Source organism: Mobula hypostoma, chromosome 2 (genome assembly GCF_963921235.1).
Source record: "Mobula hypostoma chromosome 2, sMobHyp1.1, whole genome shotgun sequence".
Classification (NCBI taxonomy): domain Eukaryota; kingdom Metazoa; phylum Chordata; class Chondrichthyes; order Myliobatiformes; family Myliobatidae; genus Mobula; species Mobula hypostoma.
In genome coordinates, this window is record NC_086098.1 from 101,884,857 (window position 1) to 101,908,220 (window position 23,364).

General features: G+C 40.4%; 1 protein-coding gene and 1 long non-coding RNA gene across 2 annotated transcripts in view; one reads left to right on the forward strand and one right to left on the reverse strand.

Moving 5' to 3' along the window:
• LOC134342321 (uncharacterized) overlaps positions 1 to 11,227 on the reverse strand; it is a 36,217-nt gene extending 24,990 nt beyond the window's left edge. The window contains exon 1 of the long non-coding RNA XR_010016998.1: positions 10,975 to 11,227. This is a non-coding gene — a long non-coding RNA (uncharacterized LOC134342321). The remainder of the gene's footprint in view (positions 1 to 10,974) is intronic.
• Positions 11,228 to 11,288: 61 nt separating this feature from the next.
• ascc3 (activating signal cointegrator 1 complex subunit 3) overlaps positions 11,289 to 23,364 on the forward strand; it is a 399,975-nt gene continuing 387,899 nt past the window's right edge. Inside the window, exon 1 of the mRNA XM_063040308.1 lies at positions 11,289 to 11,345. The gene's annotated coding sequence lies outside the window, so the exon portion shown is untranslated. The remainder of the gene's footprint in view (positions 11,346 to 23,364) is intronic.

The window sequence follows — 23,364 nt, forward strand, 5'->3', positions numbered from 1 at the left end:
GTTGTGATGAGGCCACACAGGCTGGAGGAACGACATCTTAAATTCTGTTTGGATAGCCTCCAACCATAAGGCATGAATATCATTGTCTCAAACTTCCAGTAATGCCCCCCAACCCCCCCTCTCCATTTCCCATCCCCTTTCCCTTCTTTCACCTTATCTCCTTGCCCACCTATCGCCTCTCTCTGGTGCTTCTTACTCCTTTCTCTTTCATCCACTGCCTTCCGCCTCTTTCACGGATCAACTTCCCAGCTCTTTACTTCATCCTCCCACTCCAGGCTTCACCTGTCACCTGGTGGTTCTCTCTCCCCTCCCCCCACCTTTAAAATCTACTCAGTTTTTTTTCTCCAGGTCTGCCAAAGAGTTTCGGCCCGAAACTTTGACTGTACTTCTTTCCATACATGCTGCCTGACTTGCTGAGTTTCTCCAGCATTTTCTGTGTGTTGCTCGGATTTCCAGCACCTGCAGAGCATCTCCAAAGTCATTTGTGAGTTGGTGCGGGTGCTTTGATCTCTTATCTTGTCTCCAGATCCCTGGTGTGCAAAGGCAGTTCTTGACTGGGTTGTCTGCACTCTATCTTTATGTTAATTCTTGCCTTACCAAAACTTCCACATTTGGTCTACCAGCACATCAAGACGTCCGTGGAGACTGGCTGCAGGAGCACCTGCAGAGGGACGCGAGGGCTGGATGGGAAAGGATCACAGTGTAGGATTCTTCTCCTTCTGAAGAGGGTAGCAGGAAGAAGGCACTTAATTACTGTGGTAGCAGTGTACCACCCTAGAGCACCATGAGTCGTAGCAGTGCTGTTGATGTGTATGAATGCAATGGAACCAGAACTAAAACATTGACCATAAGTAGAAAGAATGAAAGGGCATTGAACAGTTTATACTTGTAAGTAATTTTATTTTGAATAAAGTTTCAAAATTACAGTACTCAGAGCTTGAGTTTGATTTCTCCATTAATTCTGATATGAAAGGGGAAACAAGATATCCTGATATATCTTTAACACCTCAATCAAAGGACGGCACTTCAGATGTCTTCCTATGCATTATAAAGGTCAATTAATATAATGTTGTAATATACTGTATCCGATAATTTAAGTCATGTGGATGTTATTTCAGACACAAGTCCTTAAACATGTGATGATAGAACTCCAACTCTGCAAAATGTATTTCAGCGGGATTATATCAGGCAAGACCACTACAACTTGTATATTAACTGCATCTTCAGGAGGTTCTCATTGAATTTAAAGGATCAAAGCAAATTAGGCTTCAAGTAGATATCACCGCCTGTTGTGTCCTTCATATTATTTGGATTCATTTCACTTTAAGGGAGTTTGGTTCTTCCTGTACCATTGGATCTGTGGAATGCCACAATTTGAACTGGGTGCCCCCCCCCCCCACCCACAACTAGAATGGAACTGCCAAGTCTCTGAAAAATATCTGGGCCCAAAAATTTTACACTTCATCGTGAGATTTCCCCCCCAAAAAATAGGAGAATCTTTTTTTAAATATCTGAAAGACACCTTCACAATCACAATACATACAACTTCACAGCACCTTATACAGAGGATTAAAAGCATGCAGAATTTATTATCTATATTCAAATACCCTCTTCCACATACTGATTTCACAAATTGATCTATGTTTCATTTCTCAATCAAAATATCTGCAGATTCTTGAATATTCCCTCCTACATCTATACACTTGCTTCAGCTTCATGGAGTTGATGGAAAACCACTGCAAAAATATATGTTATAAATTGTAAAGGAACAGACAAGGTTCTTAAGGAAAAGCCTGAAAGAGCTCGTAAGGGTGTTACACTTAGCTTAAAACTAGACATAATTAAGCGTTTTGACCGTGGTGAACGTAGTAAGGACCAAGTGAGTCATAGCTTGTGGAAGCTGATGAAGGTGATGTTGAAGAGGTTTTGGCATCCCCTGACCAAGAACTGATAGATGAAGGGCTGATGCAATTGGAAGAGGAAAGGATAACAATCGAAACCAAATGAGTAATGATAAAGTACGACTTTAATTTTGAAAGGGTACGTCGGTTTAGGGGATATTTGCAGGATGGTTTGAGTGCTTACAAAAAACAATATGATAGAAAAATGCGTGAGGCTCAGCAGTCAAGCAAGCCTTCCACATCAGCCACAGCAGACAACGAACCTCGGCCTTCGACATCGAGGCGGGCAGTCATAGGAGAAGATGAGCTGCCTGCTCTAATGGAAACAGCCGATGAGATGACACCCCAGTGTCCCACCACCCCAACACACAGGCCGCGGACAGATACCGATTCGCAAAGAATGCAGCAGTAGCCGGGAGACACACAGCACATCTATAAGAAAAAAGCCAAAATAAACATGCTAATTAATTAGGTGCCGCCCGACATGTAATTGTCGGCCCAGAGCAGAGGCGATGCAATCGGCAATCGGCACTGATCTGGGCCGACAATTACGTGCCGGGTAGCACCTAATTAATTAGCATGTTTATTTCGGCTTTTTTCTTAAAGATGTGCTGTGTGCCTCCTGGCTACCGCTGCATGCTTCGCGGCAATGTATTGGTTCGCTGCCCGGAGGGTGGGGGCCACTGCACCACCCGAACTCCAACGACTCAGTCTAACACACCACCATCAGTGTGCTCCGCGCTTTCCCAATTCCGGTCAGTGATAATACACTGTACATACATTATTTCTACTTTATATCGGCTGTGTATTTTTACGTGTTATTTGGTATGATTTGGCAGCTTCATAGCTTAAAGGTTACTGGAGAGCGCTTGGGCCATCTTTTTGCTGACGGCGCATGCGTGAGATTTTCGCTACGGAGAACAGTTCAGGCAATGATTGTGGAAAAGTCTTTCTACTTTATACAGGTTGTGTATTTACCATATCATTCCTGCTTTTACTATATGTTACTGTTATTTTAGGTTTTATGTGTTATTTGGCATGATTTGGTAGGTTATTTTTGGGTCTGCGAACGCTCACAAAATTTTCCCATATAAATAAATGGTAATTGCTTCTTCGCTTTACGACATTCCGGCTTATGAACTGTTTCATAGGAATGCTCTACCTTTGGCTGGTGGGGGAAACCTGTATTGAAATTCAATTGTTTATATTTCAGTAACATTGTTGTTACTTTGGTAAAAAATTGTCAATAAATTTCCAAATGTACTTGAATATTTTAATTACAAATCTAAAATACTGGAAATTGAGAGACTCTGAAACTGACTACCACAGGTAGAGAGTGAGTGAATTATGAATGTAATCTTTCATTGTGGAAATACAACAGAAACATTGCTTTCAAAACAGATTTCTTGTTATTACCCTGGAAGTAAATGGATTTGTATATATTCTGATTAACTAGACTGGGAGAAATATATTTCCTTTAAGAACTTGCATGTTAATTTAAGTGGTTTAAAACTAATCAATTCTCCTGCACTCACTATATCCATGTAATATCCCCCAGGTACAGGAAGGAAGATGTGCCTACTTTTATATGAAAGACTGAATTCTCTTGGTCTTTTTTATTTCTTGATTTAAAGAATTACAGTTGTAGCCAATGAAGGCAGGTCTCAATAGTAAGGTTAAACTATCCAAATTGTTGCATCCTTTAGTGGTATTTTCACTTCCTGGCACTATTAATCTATGTGCTAGCTTTCCTTTTCGTACCATGTGAAAACATAAAGGTTGGTAGTTCATTTAAATCTACACAGAACTAATTCCATCAGACTGACAGCATATCTCAGAGAACTTCAGGTGGAAGAAGCATAATACTGAACAATGATGCAAGTGACGCAAGAAAGGTGACTCTATACTCAGAAGTTTTTTTATATATTAAATATCCCATGCATTTAAAAGAGCTTAAGCCCAGCAGTAGGGTAGTTAAGATTTTTGATACAATAACAGATCTATCAGAAATACTACTATTCCTGGCTCCTAGTAGCAACTAACTACTGGATGATGAGACACTCAGCACAGATGCTCCTCAAATGTCTTCCTTTTTTTCTGAACTGTGGCTTCCTCTCTGCCAGATCGGCTCTCGCCTCTTAACAGGACAAGAACAGAGTTCTATTTCCACCAGCTGCTGTGATTCTACCACCACATATTTTCATTCCCTTTCAGGTTTGTAAGTGATTATTCTCTTTGCAACTCCTTGGTCAGCTCTTCTGTCCCCACCTAGCAGTCTCATCCTTATAGCAATTTCTCAAACAATGGCAAGAATATCTGCCCTTAATTGTCTTAGCATCTAGGGATCCAAGCAGTGATACACTTGCATTTCTTCCAATCTTACACATTGTTCCCAATGTGGCCTCATCTACAATGCAGTAAACCAGCCATTCTTAACCCTTTTGCCATGGAGGAACCCCTGCATAAAAATTATTATATCTACAGCTCGCGTGATCTACAAGTTGTAGATACAATAATCCAAAAATAATTGTCAATGCTCTTTTGAGTAGAGAATGAATTTTTAGTTTACCTTTCTTGAAATTAATCACTTTCTTTTGCTTTGATAAATTTTAAAAACTCATAAGCAAACATAATAAATTTCTCAATTCTGGGCCGCACTTGAGATAAGCACACATGAATTTCACCTTCAGCTGAAATGAGACGATTTCTATCCTTGCTCTTGATGCTTGTTAAAGAAGAAAAAGCTTGCTCACACGAGTTGAAGACTGCAGCAAAATGTTCATTGCTTTCCTATGAATGGCAGAAATACTCTTCCTTCACAGAAATCCAGAATTTGTCCAGGGCAGGTCAGTAAATCTCATCTTGAGTGCATGATTAGAGTGGAGCCCATAAAGTCCTTCTTTTTCTCTCAAAGTCAAATTCTCAGTCTGAGCAGAAAATTTACAGAAAGGGTTCCTCACCCACTTGCTTTGAAAGGGAAGAAAAATACTGCTCAATGTTGTTCTGCAGATCTTCAGGTGTTTTTCAATAAGACTCAAGATTTTCTGACTCTCAAACCCAAGCAACAATGGAAATATTTCAAGATTTCCTTTTGCAACATGATTTTTCCAAAGATTCAGTTTCCTTTTAAATCCAAGAATCTTGTCACTTGAAGTCAAAATATTTTCTCCAGGCCCTTGCAGAGACTTGTTCAACTGGATCACATGATGAAAAATGTCTGTTAAGTTGGCTAGTTTCTGCAGCTATTCTTCATCTTCACAGCGCTCAGCAAACTCTGGCCTACTATTTTCTTGAAAGTACTCCTGAAATTCACCTGTCAAATCAAACACCCTGTTGAGAACTCTTCCTCTGCCAGGCCACGGGATTTCTACGTGTAGCAGGAGATTGGTGTACACTTTGTCCAGGTTTTCATACAGATTTTTAAACATTCTCTAGAGAACTGGTCTTACAGCTCCTCAATAACTTACTTCCTGGACTTTTTTACTGAGCGACGTCATTTTCAAAAGCTTCAATCTGATTGTTTTGCGATTCCAGTAGTCACTTAAGTAATCAGCACTTTTATGTGTCATATGGCTGTGATTTATAGTTAAGTATTTTTTCATTTTTGCTGGAGACATTGCTACATTTGTAAGTTGTTTGCCACAGACTAGGCACAATGGAATTGGAACTTGGATCACCACTCTATGTAAAACCCATTGATAAGTAGCTTTCATTGTAAAGGCTGACTTTTTTTGTGTCAGTTCTTGCCCTAGCACACTGAATTGACTCAGAAAATCTTCATCATTAACCTTATCAAAATTGTCCGTAGGTCTAGACCTAGAATCTTCCTCTTCCATCTCACACCTCCTCTTCAAAAATGGCTATGCTGGACTGTCTTTACAATGAAAATTTCCCTCCCATTTTCTACTACACCATTAGTTTGTTTGCTCGGCGGTGTGCATGGGGAAGTTGTGGGAAGGTAATCTGGGAGGGAGAGGCTGACGTCACAGCTGGAGTCGGGCGAGTACATTCAATACTTGGAAAATGCACACTCATCAGCCTACCATCATCCTCTCCATGCAATACAGTGCTCACCTATTATACGCCCACCATCCTCCTCTCCGTGCAATAGAGTGCTGACCAATTATCAGCCTACTGTCCTCCCCTCCGTTCAATACAACGCTCACCAATCATCAACAGTCTCCCCTATCTCGTGTCAAAAGCTGAGAACGGACTCACCAAGTAAACACGGTCCTACTGCGCATTGCCGTACTGGGCTGGGACACCTCTAACGAAATTGCTAATGGGGCTGCTCAGTCACCGCCCACCACAGCGAGTGCTAGCGTCACGTGTTGCGTAAAGTTCAAAAAGCAATGTTTATTTTTTAAAATCACGATCTCTTACGAAACACCGAGCGACCTCTCACTGAATCCTGGTTGAAAAACCCTGCAGTAAACAAATGCAGATTGGACAATCGCTTTGCCATGCATCTACACTGGGTCAGTAGGAGTGTTCAAATTTCCTGTTGTCAGCTACTTTAATTCACATTCGGCTGACCTTTCTGTTTGTGGCCTCTGGCACTGTCATGAGGCTCAATATGAGTTTATGGATCTCCATGCCATCTATCGAGGCAAACTGCTGCCTTCAGAACTCAGTGCCAAATTCTCCACCTTCAGGTAATTTGTTCGTTTAGATAACCAGTTTGCTGATGATACTAAATTGAGTGGAAAAGCAAATTGTGCAGAAGATATGGAGAGTCTGCAGATATAGATAGGTTAAGTGAGTGGGCAAGGATCTGGCAGATGGAGTACAATGTTGGTAAATGCGAGGTCATCCACTTGGAAGGAAAAATGAAAGTGCAGAATTATTATTTAAATGGTAAAAGAATTGCAGCATGCTGCTGTGCAGATGGACTTGGGAATGCTTGTGTACAAATCACACAAGGTTAGTTTGCAGGTGCAGCAGGCTATCAAGAAGGCAAATGGAACATTGGCCTTCATTGCGAGAGGGATTGAATTTAAGAGCAGGGAGGTTATGCTGCAACCATACAGGACACTGGTAAGACCACATCTGGAGTACTGTGTGCAGATCTGGTCTCCTTATTTGAAGAAGGATATACTGACTTTGGAGGCAGTGCAGAGGAGGTTCACCAGGTTGATTCCAGAGATGAGGGGGTTAGACTATGAGGAGAGATTGAGTCACCTGTGACTGTGCTCGATGGAATTCAGAAGAATGAGAAGAGATATTATAGAAACATATAAAATAATGAAAGGGATAGATAAGATAGAGGCAGGAAAGTTGATTCCACTGGTACGTGAGACTAAAACTAGGGGACCTAGCCTCAAGATTTGGGGGAGTAGCTTTAGGATGGAGATGAGGAGAAACTACTTTTGCCAGAGAGTGGTGAATCTGTGGAATTTTTTGCTGAATGAAGCAGTGTAGGCTACGTCAGTAAATATATTTAAGACAAGGTTAGATAGGTTTTTGCATAGTAAGGGAATTAAGTGTTATGGGGAAAAGTAGATAGGCGTAGATGAGTCCACGGCCAGATCAGCCATGATCTTATTGAATGGCAGAGTAGGCTTGATGGGCCAGATGGCCTACTCCTGCTCCTATTTCTTATGTTCTTTTTTATTCCTGTCTGCATAAAAACTGATCATAACTGTTAACAGTTTGGCTCAACTTTTATTTCTATTTGGCCTGCTGGGCACAAGCTACTGTGAATAACCAATTATACAGATATAGCGCAATCTGCATCATGACATTATCTGGTCTTATCGTATGGAGATACTCCTTTAGTTCCTCCCCTCCTCTCAGTCCTCCACCTTCTCTACATCTGAAAACCAATTTAATTTCTATCGCAGTTCCAAGAAGGTTCGTATCTCTGAGTGGTTAACAATTCCACTTTCCATATATATTCCACCTGGTCTGCTCGGTGTTTCTAGAATTTTCTGATTTTAATTCAAGTTACTTCTGACAACTACTGCTAAATAATTCTTCTGTAGACACAATGTCAGTAGCTTTCATCTTGAATTACCAATGAGACATCAACCATCTTAATTTCAGCACTCCTCTCTTCTCCTCCAACCTTACCCTCTCTGGACACACTGCCATCCACTCTGTCCACACCAATCCTAACCTTAATATCAAACCCGCAGGCAAAGGGGGTGATATTTTAGTGTTGCACACCGACCTCTAACTGGCTGAGGCCAGGCAATAACTCTCAGACATCACCTCATACCTACCTCTCAAAGAGGACTCGACTCCACGCCAAATTATCAGAAATCTGTCTCCGCCACAATCACTGACCTCATCCACCGCCACCAAACTCATAGTTCCCTTACCTAACATTGCTCACTTGTACTTCCTACTCAAGATCCACTAACTGGACTATCTGGGTAGTCCTATTGTCTCTTCATGTTTGAAGCCTTCCCTGGTTATACTCTCCAGCTCTTCCTCCACTACATTGATGACTGCATTGGTACTGCTTCACACATACATGCTGATGTCGTCAATTTGATCAACTTTGCCTCTAACTTCCACCCTGCCCTTAAATTCACTTGGCCCATCTCTGACACCTCCCTCCCCTTTCCCGATCTCTCTCTGTGGAGACAAAATGTCAACCAACTTTTTTATAAAACTGCTGATTTCCATGGTTATCTCAATTATACCTCATCCCACCCCATCTCCTGTAAAAACGTTATGTCCTCTTTTCAGTTTCTTCACCTCTGCCACAGCTTTTTTGACAAAATGTGGCTTTGCCCTCCAGGACATCAAAGATATCATCCTTCTTTAAAGAAAGGGGTTTTCCTCCCTCAATTATTGATGCTGCCCTCACCTACTCCACATACATCCCATCTTCCCACTGCCTTAAAGGTGATAGAGTTATTCTTGTGTTACCTAGCACCCAATCAGCCTCTGCATCCAACACATTATCCTCCACAATATCCGCCATCTCCAAATGGATCCTACCACTAAACAAGTCTCTACATTCAGCCCCAACTCCGATTTCCGCAGGGATCGCTCTCTATGCAATTCCTTTGTTCATACGTCCTTCGCAACTACTGTAATCTTTCTCCTGGCACTTATCCCTGCCAGCAGCCAAGTGCTACACCTGACCAGACACCTCCTCCCTCACCCCATTCAGGGCCCCGGGCAGTCCTTCCAGGTGAGGCAACACTTCACCTGTGGATTTGCTGGGGTTCTCTTTGGTGTCTGGTGCTCCAATGCAGCCTCATCTACATTGGTGAAATCCGCTGGTAAACTGGGGGACTGCTTCGCCGAGCACCTCTGCACCATTCTGGTGACTTCCCAGTGGCCAAACATTTTAATTCCCATTCTAATATGTCAGCCTGTGGCCTCTTCCTCAGGGTGGAGGAGCAACACCTTATATTCCATCTGGGTAGCCTCCAACCTGGTGACATGAATACTGATTTCTCCTTCTGGTAAACAAATTTACCCCCCCACTCTTCTTCTATTCCCCACTGTGATCTTTTATCTCTTCTCACCTGCCTATTACTTCTCCCCAGGTCCCCTCCTCCTTCTGTTTTTCCTATATGCCATACAGATTCCTTCTCCAGCCCTTGACCTTTCTCAACCACCTGGCTTCACCCATTACCTTCCAGAGAGACTTATTCCCCTCCCCCCAACTTTTTATTCTGGCATCTTCCTCCTTCCTTCATAGTCCTGAAGAAGGGTCTCAGCCTGAAATGTCAACTGTTTATTCATTTCCATAGATGCTGCCTGACTGGCTAAGTTCCTCCAGCATTTTACGTTTGTGTGTTGCTTTGGATTTCCAGTATCTGCGGACTTTCTTGTGTTTATCAATGGCTTTCCACTCTGCTTAGGAGCATCTATTCAACTGCAAAACATACACCAGTCTGTTGACAATTCACGTAGCCCAATGAGGAAACAATTGTGCTCTCCTTTTGTGTGTACAGTATGCACACACCATCTTGCACATTGACAATTAAGTCAACGTATTTAAGATAAGTTAGAGATGCTTAGCTAAAGGCATTGCTAATTCTACATAACACAACTTGAGCAATGCAGTTGGGATTTTGCCAGTGCCAACCATCTTGCATGAAGCAGTTTCTTTATGTCATCTGAAATAACTAAAAGGAGCAGAAAACATCTGTTAGTGATGGTGTGTTGTCAAAAAGGAACATATGTGTACATTGAAATGAAGATGGGTTACTGAGAATCTAGTCCTGTCTTCTTCACTCTACAATGAGATGTAGAAATAAAGACTTGCTGCTGTCAGCACCACTAAACTGCAGAAACCAGGGGTACCAGAGAATCAAGAATTGTCCTATTTAAACAAGGTGATTACTGACGCCACAGTAATTTTACTGAAATCACTGTGCACTGGTTATCCGGAAATCAATTATGTTGGAGTCACTATGTGATGTAATTATGTTATAGTAAGATATCCAGATGAAAGAAAGGTCTCCACTCGAAATGTCGACCACCTATTTCCCTCAACACCTGTCTGACCCAGAGTTCATCCAGCCTTTTTGCATGTAACTATACAATGTCGCCTTAATGCAGTTACAAATTTCATAGATTCTGCTTGTCAAAATCACAGCACCTAGAATGCAAAGCATCAAGTAATCTGCTAGAGGAACTCAGTGAGTCCAGAAGCAACCGTGGAGTGAAAGGAACTATAGGCGTTTCGGCTCGAGACCGTGAACCAGGACGCGACGACCCAAAATGACAGTTCCTTCCCCTGTAGATGCTACTCGACCCACTGAATTTCACCAGCGGATTGTTTGTTGCTCTAGATTCGGGCATCTGCCGTCTCTGTGTCATGTAATTTGTAATGATTAAGTGACAGCAATTTGTTCTCCATCTCTCCAAACATATTGGTTGATTTGGATTTGCAAAAAAGGACTGTAAATTTACCACTCCCTCTTAAACCTGACTTTATAAAAACTATATCTTTGCTAGTCCATTAAACTAAATACAGAAATGAATACGTAGCACAATTCAGTGCTCCATTGTTAAGAACAATGCTAAGAGTGCGAACGCTTGCATGTTTCAGAATGTGCGGGTTTAAAATTTAAGTACAGTACTGTTCTAGTTGACAACTCACCCACACGAGTAATTTCCTGCCCTAATCCCATACGCAGTTACATTAATCGCGTAATCGAAACCGATGACGTGACGCAAAGCGCCGTCCCCGACGCGCACCCCCGGGCTCGCGCGCCCTCATACGGTTTAATAGTCGAAAGAATATTCAGACCGTCACGGACCAGCCGGCGGGTCGCGCGGGGCATTCCTCGCCAGACCTGCAGGAAAGCTCTCGTCACTCCCCCAACAGCACACCTGTCAGCCGCAGGGAGGAGAGGCCACAGTCTCGCGAGATAATTCCTTCCCCGTGTGCGCGCACGCTGACCAACCACGGTTACGCAATTTACGGCAGTGACCAGTCGGCAGCCGGTGTGTTGCGGGAGTTACATAGCGGTAGGTGTATGCTGAATGGGGAACTGGATGGAGATTTCAGATTGAAACAACTCGCGGGTTTGGCTGGTTGCAGTCTTGTATGAGATTAAGTAGAAGAGAAGCTTTGGCAAGGATTGAAAGAGTTGGGGGACAATGTTTGGTGTGTGTGGCCTAAATAGAAACTGAGTTTAACGTGCCGGGGCCAAACTACAAGTCCCAGCAGGTATTCGGTTGTGGCAGGAGCAGCAACTGCGCATGCTCCAGGCGACAACTTCTCGATTACTGAGGTTGTCGTTTCCACGTGATGCGATGCATCCTGATGGACCCGTGTGTATATCCGACATCGTTTCAAACCTTGTTTTTAGTGTGGGCGAAACATGTTAGAGCGTCTCGCTTCTTTTAAAATAATAGACCCGCTGCGGAAGAAATCTTGTGTTCCTATTCACAAGTGAAACCATGTGCACAATGTGTTTCTACATGTACATGTGTGTGTTTATGCATATATGTATATGAGCTGCTTTGAACATGTTTTCTTAAATAAAAGTTTTGGTGTTTACAGGGATTCGAAAATTATTACTGGAAATTTGAATCCTGATTTCGAGCTCTTATGTTTATTTCCAATGAAATTTCAGATTATTGTGCTCTGTTTTAAAGAATTATAACAATAATAAGTGTTATTAATAAATAAGCTATCCACAGCTATCGATCTTCTTCCAGAATTTATTCAAATTATTTCAAACTCTTTCAAACTGTATCTCCTCTCATGAACAAATCAAAGGATAAATACATGCAGACTTTCTTGGTGCACTTTGCATATGTCCTCTTCCAGAAACAAGATGATTAAGGTCCAGAACATGTTAACTGAAGTGCAGCCCTTCCTTCTGCATTGAAGTTATTTTTTTCTTGAGATACAGTGGAGAATAGGCCCTTCTGGCCCTTTGAGCCACGCTGTCCATCCATCCCTGATTTAATCCTAGCCTAATCATGGGACAGTTTACAATGACCAGTTAAAGTACTAAACCATTATGTCTTTGGGCTTCTGGGGGAAGCTGGAGCACCTGGAGCAAACCTACGTAGTCGCGTGCCAACTTCTTACAGACTCTGGTGAAAATTGAACCCCAGTTGCCTGTACTGTAAAGTGTACTAACCACTATGCTGCTATGCCACCCCTGAATACAAGAAACTGCTGGCCTGTTTAGGTGACTGAGAAAGCTGGATGCTGGAGAAAATCTGGAAATAAAATCATCAAAATAAATTAAGGCAAGATTCACAACAATATGGGAATAAAGGGTATTTTGATCAATTGGGCCATCGGTTAATTGGGTACCATTTATTTAAGACAACTGTTAAAGAACCAATGACAATCAAGAAAATAGCTGGGATTCCCTTCATTTATTTGGGATACTATGCTGCTTAATTGGTACAGGAGACGATTGCCAAACAATTTATAGCTAGTATAGTTATGTGCACTTGCATGGCCATTAGACGTTACACCATGCTGTGAGCGAACAGTTTTTAACTATAACCATATAACAATTACAGCACGGAAACAGGCCATCTCGGCCCTTCTAGTCCGTGCCGAATGCTTACTCTCACCTAGTCCCACTGACCTGCACTCAGCCCATAATCCTCCATTCCTTTCCTGTCCATATACCTATCCAATTTTTTTTAAAGGACAATATCGAACCTGCCTCCACGACTTCTACTGGAAGCTCGTTCCACACAGCCACAACTCTCTGAATAAAGAAGTTCCCCCTCGTGTTACCCGTAAACTTTTGCCCCCTAACTCTCAACTCATGTCTTCTTGTTTGAATCTCCCCTACTCTCAGTGGAAAAAGCCTATCCACGTCAACTCTATCTATCCCCCTCATAATTTTAAATACCTCTATCAAGTCCCCCCTCAACCTTCTACGCTCCAGAGAATAAAGACCTAACTTGTTCAATCTTTCTCTGTAACTCAGGTGCTGAAACCCTGGTAACATTCTAGTAAATCTTCTCTGTACTCTCTCTCTTTTGTTGACATCTTTCCTATAATTCGGTGACTAGAACTGTACACAATACTCCAAATTTGGCCTTACCAATGCCTTGTACAATTTCAACATTACATCCCAACTCCTGTACTCAATGCTCTGATTTATAAAGGCCAGCATACCAAAAGCTTTCTTCACCACCCTATCCACATGAGATAATCCACATAAAGTTGCGTATGTTAGTGTTCAAATAGCAGTGATTTTTGTCACAGATCGTTGGTGAAAAATAAGCAGTAAGGAAATTCAGAACTGTTTGCTCACTGCGGTTTCAAGCATTCAGGCTTGTAGAAGCCAGAGATGGCCAGGAGTGCAAATGAAATGATTTCATTACTTCAGCAATTATGAAGAATTTGAAGGTGTTGGCCATCATCTTAAATGTTACAATGGAAATGAAGATTTGGAGGATGCAATCATTGACAGCATTTTATGAAGGCAGTCCACTAGATGTACTGATTTTGTTCATTTATAGTCAAAAGAATGTGGCACGGCTGAATTTCTCTGTAGATAAGTAATAACTCAATTATGTTCAAGTTTAATTGTCATTTAACTATACATGTATACTCATGTTCTCCTGTATACAAGTATATATAGAATAGTAGTAAAAATACAGTGACACAGAATATGCATGTGCATAGTCCACACCTCCCAGCCCACCATGATCATCTCTTGACCTGCCCCGGCGCCCTCTAGGCAATACCACAGCCTGGAGGTCCAATCCTCATGTATACAAGCACATATAGAGTATTGGTAAAAACACAACCAGATTCCTCAGTCCAATTGAAATCTGCAGTCGAATACAACTGGGCTGTATTGTCCCCAGTAGAGGGTGATTCCTCTCCCCTGTTGGCTGAAAAGCAGGCGATCCTGTAGCTTGAGTCTTGAGGCCTGAGTCTATTGAGTGCTGCCAAAAAATCTGCAGTCGACCACAACAGAGTTTGTCTTCTGTTGAGCAAAACACTGGAAGGGCAGAATTGAATCCATTCTTGATGCCGTGCCACACCGCCTCCCGGCGAAGAGCAACACCTTCATCTCCTCACTCAGATGGTTGCAAACAGGCGACACCGTGGCTTCAGGCGTGGTCCTCGCTACGTCTGAGGCCAGAGAGTTCTCCCACCATGCACCTCTGCTCTCATCCAATAGATCAGTGAATTGAATTTACGGCAACCCAGATTAACAATGTCCAAAGAGGTCTTGCTATCACAAGAAAAGCGACCATGATAACCACTCTCTGTTTGATCATAAGTCTTCATGGACTCAGGCAGCAGCACACTGCACATCTCCTTCATTATCTCCACCAGCAAACAACTCACTGATGCTGTAGACATGCAGTACTTTAAGTTCTTAATGTATCACATGATCTTGTGATCATTAGAAGTGCGTTTAGAACAGTAACACCTTTTATTGACCTTGTAGAAGCTACTGCAACCAGTTCTCCCACCCCAATTTAGGAGCTAATACACAATTTTATAGTTCTGTTATAGTATCAGTACTGCTCTTTCGTTCTGTATTATATTTAAATACTTAATTCGTTACTTAATTTGTCTTCTTTTTAATACCTTTTTAACTATTTCCATGAATCTTCAGCTAATTGGGGCAGCCACTTAATTGGGCCAAAATGTATTGGTCCTGATGTGCCCCAATTAACCAGAATCCACTGGATATTTAGAAACTTTTCTGTGATTTTGTTGTATCACTGGAAAAATAACTTGCGAAACTTCAGGGATAGTGATAGTAAATGTTTATGTAAATTTAAATGCTGTAGTATTAAGCACAAACATTGCATAGCAGACGAAACAGACCAAGTGTCCTAATTCTGCTGCTATGTCTTACAATACCTGGGAGAATTGGCCATTCAGGCCATTTGATTACTTGTTATCTACTTGATTACTTTTATTTAGGCTTTAGTCCATACCTTTAGGTTAGAGCACTATATGGAGACATCCATGACATCCATTATTGCAATGAAAATTTCATCCTTGATCATCTTTCAGGATTCAAAGATTCATAGAATTATATGGTATAGTGGTGAATCATTCATTCCAATTTGTCCTTGTTGGCCAAGATGCCAGTCTATGATAATCCTATTTTACTATATTTGGCTATATTTACTATATCCCTCTAACCATTTTTATTCCACGTATCTCTCCAAATATCTTTTCCATATTGTAATTGTAACTGGCTCTATCATCATCATCTGGTAGCTCAATTCATATACCCACCTCCTTCTGTATGAAAAATATACTCGTCTCCCCCTTTAAATCTTCACCCCCTCATCTTAAAACTCTGCCTCTAATGAAGTGTTTCTCTATTTTTTCTCTTGCTCTGCCTTTATTTAGCTTAGCTCTGTTTCATGGTTCAGTAGTACATCTTGGAAATATTTGACAATGATGTTTGAATGTAAGTTATTTTAAACTCTAATGTGAAAATAAAAGCAAACTGCAGAGCTGGAAGTCTGAAACAAAAAAGAAATGCTGGAAACACTCAACAGGCCAGACAGCATCTGTGGAAAAGGAAGCAGCCAATATTTCAAGTAGACAGAAGAGACTGCAGATGTTAGAGAGCTTAAAAAAAAACAAGCTTCTGGAGGAAGTCATTCAGCATTTGTGGTGTGAAAGGATGCAGTCTCTCAACCAAAATTTTGATCTTTCCTTTCCCTGAGCCAGTATTTAAAGTTGGTGGTTTTTCATTATACTGAATAAAATTCCCATCTGATTTGACTGAGTTCACTGAGATTAGTGTAGTGCACAAAACCATTTTTGAAGAGATTAGAGTCATAGCCATGGATTTATATAGCTTAGAAGAGGGTCCTTTGGCCAGTTTGTCCCTCTTAAGCATGGGTGATGCAAGATGCAGATGGCATTGGAGCATTTAAGAGGCTCTTATATAGGCACATGAATATGTAAAAAGAGAGGATTTTGTTCAATGTGTGGGAAAGAGTCCTTCAGGTCCTTCCTCAGCACTTCTATTGGATTAAGGTAAGAACTTCTACTCTGCCATTTCAAAACACAAATTTTCTTCTTTTTAAACCATTCTGTTGCTGATTTACTCTTGTATTTTGTGTCATTGTCTTGTTGAATTATCCAACTTCTCTTAACTTTCAGGTGACTGACTGCTATCCTGACATTCTCCTGAAAATGTCTTGATACAATTTTTAATCCATTTTTCCCTCAACAACTGTAAGCTGTCTAGGCCCCGAGCCAGCAAAGCAGTCCCCAACCATGATGCTCCTTCCACCATGCTTCACAGTTGGGATGAGGTTTTGGTGTTGCTGTGCAGTGCCCTTTTTCCTCCAAACATAGTGGTGTGCATTTCTGCCAAAAAGATCAATTTTTGTCTCATCTTTCCACATAACATTGTTCCAGAAGAACTGTGGAACATCCAGGTGATCTTTTGCAGACTTGAGATCTGCAGCATCAGGAAGCATTTCTTGACACAGTGAGTTGTGGGCACTTGGAACAAACTACCTAATTGTACAGTTGAGAGTAGTACCTTGAGATTTTCTTTCTTTCTTTTTAAATCTTTTTATTAATTATTATTGAAAATCAACAACAGAAAAAAATACATCAAAATAATCAAGATAACATATCCATATGTAGAGTAAAAGTTAAACTATCAACCAGGCTAAACACTATATCAATAATAATCAAAAAACAAAGTATTAAAGCTTTTTTTTATGGAAAAAAGGAAAGAAGGAAAAAAAAAAGAACCCCTACTAACTAAAACAGAGAAGAACCCCTAATAACTACAAAAAAGGGGGAAAAAAAACAACTCATTTGGAGCACAAACCCGGAGCTATGCGCCATACAAGCTTCCATAAAAAAAAGGCATCAAACCGCCAACCAAATTCATATAACCAAGCATCAGAAAAGGACCATCTTAATTAACTCAGGTCAAATGATAATAACGGGCAAAAGAGCCCCATCTTTTCTCAAAGTCAAATTTAGGATCAAAAGTTCGACTTCTAATTTTTTCCAAACTAAGACATAACATCACCTGAGAGAACCATTGTATCAAAGTGGGAACAGAGGCACCTTTCCATTTTAATAAAATAGCCCTTCTAGTCAGTAATGTGACAAATGCAAGTACATATTGGTCAGATATAGAAATACCGTGAATATGTTAAGGAATTAATACCAGACAAAATTGTCAATTTATTAGGTTAAAATTGATTCTTAAAGCTTTAGAGATTATAGAAAAAATAGATTTTCAAAATTGTTTCAATACAGAACACGACCAAAACATATGTGTCAATGTAGCTATCTCAGTTTTGCATCTATCACACTGATTATTTTGAGATTTTCAAATCTAAACTTGATTTATTTCAACATGATGTGAATAGGAATTTGGTAAATTTTGTTGGGCCTGTTCTTGTCACAAGCTTTCTAAAGTTCTAATTTTTTTTTGGAGAGCAGTGATTTTCTTCTGTGAACACCACTCTTCAGTGTTTTTCTTGTAGTGGATACATGAACAGAGACTTTTGCAAGTTCTTGATATTTCTGCAGGTCTTTTGCTGTTACCTTTGGGTTCATTTTCACCTCTTTCAGCACTGCACGTTGTGCTCTTGGTGTGATCTTTGCAGGACAGCCACTCCTAGGGAGAGTAGCAACAGTCCTCCTTTTGTAGACAATTTCTCTTGCTGTGGACTGATAAACATGCAAGTCTTTAGAAATGCTTTTGTAACCTTTTCCAGCTTCAAGCACCTCTACAATTCTTCTAAGGTCCTCTGAAAGTTGTTTTGATCAAGGCATGGTGCACATAAACAGATCTCTCTTGAGAAGAGCAGGCTCTCAGTAACCTGACCTTGTTTGTGTTTATTTTGTAGGGCAGGGCACCTCTACAACCCACACTTCTAATCTCACCTCACTGATTGGAACACCTGACTCCACATAGCTTTTGTAGAAGGCATTACCCCAGAGGTTCAAATACTTTTTTGAACATAGAACTGTGATTGTTTAAATGGTGTTACTCAGTATTGACGAGAAGTACAATTGTTTTTTGTGTTGTTAGCTTGAGCATTGTGATTGTCTATTACTATGACTAAGATGAAGATCAGACGCCATTTTATAAGTAAGCAATGCAGAAAACCAGGTAATTGCAAAGGGTTCACAAATTTTTTCTTGCAACTGTATTTTCAAAAATTTAGGGCTGCAGGGCATGCATTGTTGTGCTTTTGAAGAGATAAAATACTGAGCTAATGTCAGAGGTACTTGGCCCATTCTGCTTTCTATTATCTTCCTTTGTAATAGGGGATGCAAAATAAAAAACAAAATTAGGTGGGATTGTGAGTAAGAAGAATGTAACGAGGCAGCAATTCATAGATTCCTACTGCCCAGAAACACCTTTGACTTGCCATGTTTTCGCTGATCATCAATCACTTCTCAGTGCTAACCTAGTTATCATTACTCCATTACCCTCTCGGGCAGAGCATTTTCGATGAAATAGTTATTTCTCATCTCCCCTCTAAACCTCTTGCCCCTTATCTTAAACCCATACTTCTGTGTGTTGGGTAGCTCTGCTGTAGATAAAATTTTTTTATTATATACTCTTAGTATGCCCATCATAATTTTGTATCAGATTCAGTTCCCTCACATTCCAGGAAAGCAAATTACGTCTTTCTTATATCTCCTCATAACTAAAGTGCAGTATCCCAGACAGCATCCTGGTGAATCCCCTCTTCTATACCTTCCCCAGTTACAGTCATGTTCTTCCAATAGTGTAGTAACAAAAACTGTATGCAGTGCTCTGGTACTGCAGCCAATATAATGTACCATAATCTTCATGCTTTTATATTCTCTATCCTGGTAAATGAAGGGATGCATCCTGTATGGTTTTTTTCCCCAACTTATCTACCTGCATTTCCACTTTCAGGAATCCTTGAACTGGTATACCATGACTGTCCCGTACCTTAATACTCCCTGTGATCCTACCATGAGATCTGTATGGCATACTCTTTTATTAGTCCTCCCAAGGTGTACCTATCAGAAATGAATTCCATTGACCACTGAAATCAGTATCATCTTGTAGATCATGATTCTCATGCACACTATCACTAGCATTCATGATTTTCATGACAACTGAATAAAGACAGGATGAGTGAACAAGAACATGGCGGACAGAATGAAATATGTAAAGGAAAAAGGTGAGGTCAATCCCTTTAGGGCACAAAAATAGAAAAGGAAAGTATTTGGTAATCAGTGATTAGATAGTGTCAGAATTTTACACCTGAACATCTGCATATGCTCAGTCATTTTGATGAATAGTGAAACATATTTAAAGGATAATGTGAGGTGCTGCTGCTTCTATTTCTCATCAGATGGGCAGCAAGGTTATATAAAAGGAAAATTTTGATAGCAAATCTATAAAAAGCTTCCTGAGGATATTGTGAGGCAAGATGAAGGATGACCAATGGATGTAGTGCCTTAAGATTTTTGGAAGACATTTGATGCACTTCCACATAATAGGTTTCAACATAAAACTTGGGGCAGATTATGATAAATACAGATGGGTAAAGAATTAGTTAAAGGGCGAAAAGCAGGGAGTTAGAATAAATGGGTCATTTTTTAATGTTGGTGGGCTGTGAGTCAGGGTGGTCTTCACACATATAATTGCATAGGACTGGATCACTGGCATGAAAAGGCTGAGAAACTTTGGGAGTGCAAGCTTTTGTCACAAAAAAAGGGATTCTGTCTGTTTCATATTCCTCAATTTGATGTAAATTTCCCAGATTTTCCTTTCCTTTTACAGGTTTCCCCTGCTATCTGAAGGTAGAGTGTTCCTATGAAACTGTTTGTAAGCTGAAATGTCATAAAGTGAAGAAGCAATTACCATTAATTTATATGAGAAAAATTTTTGAGCGTTCCCAGACCCAAAAAATAACCTACCAAATCATAACAAATAACACATAAAACCTAAAATAACATGAACATATAGTAAAAGCAGGAATGATATGATAAATACACAGCCTATACAAAGTGGAAATAATGTATGTACAGTGTAGTTTCACTTATCAAATTGGGGAAGACAGAGAGCCAAAATTGATTGGGAGAAAAAAAAATCAGCACGTACACGCATGCACACACAGCTGCCCGCACAAGGCTTCACAGTCATGGTAGTCTTTCTCGGGGTAAACACACATATAAAGTGGGTGTCTTTTTTTCGTAAAAGCTTAGATTATAAAAAAGGTACTAATGTAGGTCTTTCGTAACAGCAAGCTGTCGTAAAGCGAACGTTCGAAAAACGGGGGGGGGGGGGACCACCTGTATATTATTTTAATAAAGAGTTTCCAGTACGTAATTCAAATGCAGAGAATAATTGGTCAACTATTAGCAAAATTATTTTGGTCATCCACACAGAAGCAATACTGGCATTCACACACTTTTAAAAGAAATAGAATTGCTCATTGTCCCAGTTATTATCATTCTTTTTATGTTTTACTTAATATTTTGAATGCATTGAAATGGTTTGGCCAATGTGACCAGGTTTTATACTTGCTTTTCAAGGCTAAACTCCTGTTCCTAAACTAAATTTTCCCTTTTGATGAGATCTTGTCCAATCTGTGACCCAATTTCATATACTTGATTTTGAGTTAATAAATTCATATTCTCAAGATTTTTGTTTTTTTAAGTTGCAAAACTCAAATTTAAAATTAACATTGATCCAACATTCTTTGCTACTGTGGAAGTATATTCCAAACATGTATTACTGCCTAGTGTGGGCACGTGGCCAAATGGTTAAGGCATTGGACTAGCTACCTGAAGGTCGTGAGTTCAAGCCCCAGCCGAGGGAACGTGTTGTGTCCTTGAGCAAGGCATTTAATCATACATTGCTCTGTGACAACACTGGTGCCAAGCTGTATGGGCCCTAATGCAGAGAATAATTGGTCAACTATCAGCAAAATCCCTTGGACAACATTGGCATCATGGGGAGGGGAGACTTGCAGCATGGGCAACTGCTGGTCTTCCATACAACCTTGCCCAGGCCTGCGTCCTGGAGAATGAAGACTTTCCAGGTGCAGATCCATGGTCTCGCAAGACTAATGGATGCCTTTACTTATTACTGCCTGCATGTGGTGTAACTCATAACCTCTGTCCTGTCTCTATTTGTTGGAAATGTAGCCTGTCTTCTAAATGATTAAAGTAAAACAGTAAACTTTGGTTTGCTTAAAGCTTTCAGAGAGTATACATCCTTAGTTTATGAAAACTTTCCTTGGAGTCTAATTATTACTTTGTTAAATATATAGTGTACTCAAAGTTCTGTATATTTATTCATCGAGGCACTGGCCAGAACTGTTCACAATGGTATAGGTATAGTTTTCTGTAAATATTTTGGTTATTTTTCAATGCAATCCTTTATTTTAACAAATGACATACATTATTGGATTCCCATTTCTCACTGGATCTCTGACTTGCCTATAGCAGGTCATCATTTTGAATGGTCAGAGGCCTGACACATAGTGATTGTTCAGGTAATGTAAAGTTGTCTTAATGAAATTCACAAATCATTACCCAACAATCTGTCAAGTGGCCCCCTGCCATGAACCAGCAGCTGCAGTACTCATTGTTACTGTAGAGAGAAAACGATTTGGTGGGAAAATGTCTCCACTTATAACATGGGATTTAATAGGAGGTAGCATTTCACGTTTATGGAAAATCGTGACACAATGCTTTCCTAGCATTGGGAGTTTCCTATACAAAGTTTTATCTTCGATTTTACCTGGGTTCCGGTGAAGAGTCCCAGACCCAAAGTGTTTACTGTTTCTCAGTTGACAGATATTGCCTGACTTGTTGAGTGTTTCCAGCATTTTCTGTTTTTGTTTTAGATTTTATTTTGAAAACCAGTGGCTGAGTTATTTTTTGATTTCAGATTCTATCCCTGTTTTTGGTCCAAAGCGGAATTGGTAAAAGTAGATTGCTTTATTATTGTAACATGTTCTGAGGTACCGTGAGAGTCTTGCCTTACATACCACCCATATAGATCACTTCATTACAACAATACACTGAGGTAATACAAGGAAAAGCAATAATGGTATAAAGTGCAGAGTAATATATTACAGTTGAGAAAGTGCAGTGTTGATAGATGTAAGGTGGAAGATTGTAAAGTCAGGTCCATCTTATTGTGTCAGGGAAATATTCAACTGTCTTATAACAGCAGGACAGAAGCTACCTTTGAGCTTGGTAGTACATGCTTTCAGTCTTCTGTATCTTATGCTTGATGGGGGGGGCGCGAGAGAGGGAATGTCTGGAGTAGGTGAGATTTTTGATTATTCTATCTACTGAAGCAGTGAGAAAGGTAGACATAGTTCATGGAGGGGAGGCTGGTTTTTGTGATGTGATGTGCTGAGCCGTGTCTAACTCTATAGTTTCATGCAGTCACTGCCAGACCAGTTGCCACATCATACCATGATGGATCTGATAGGATGCATTCTATGGTGCATCAATAAAAAATTGGTGAGGGTCAAAGAGGACAAGTCATATTCCTTTTGTCTCCTGAAGAAGTAGATGATCTCTTATTTATGTAAACCAATCACAAACAAATTAACGTGCAGATGCTGGAAATCCAAATAACGCATATAAAGTACTGGAGGAACTCAGCAGGCCTGGCAGCCTCTATGGCAAAGAGTACAGTCGACATTTCACGCCAAGATCCTTCAGCTGGGCCCTTTTGCTGAATGGTCTCGACCCGAAACCTTGACTGTACTCTTTTCCATAGATGCTGCCTGGCCTGCTGAGTTTCTCCAGCATTTTGTGTGTGTTGTTTTTATATAAATCGAAATAGATTTCAAGTTCAAGTTTATTGTCATTCAACCATACACATGTATACAGCTAAATGAAACATCAATCCTCTGGACAAAGGTGCAAAACACAGTAAGACCATAATTAAGCAGAATTAACCCATTCAGCCCATCAAGTCTGCACTGTCATTGCCTCATGTCTGATCTATTATCTCACTCAACCCCATTCTCCTACCTTTACCCTGTAACCTTTGATGCCCTAACAAATCAAGAACTTATC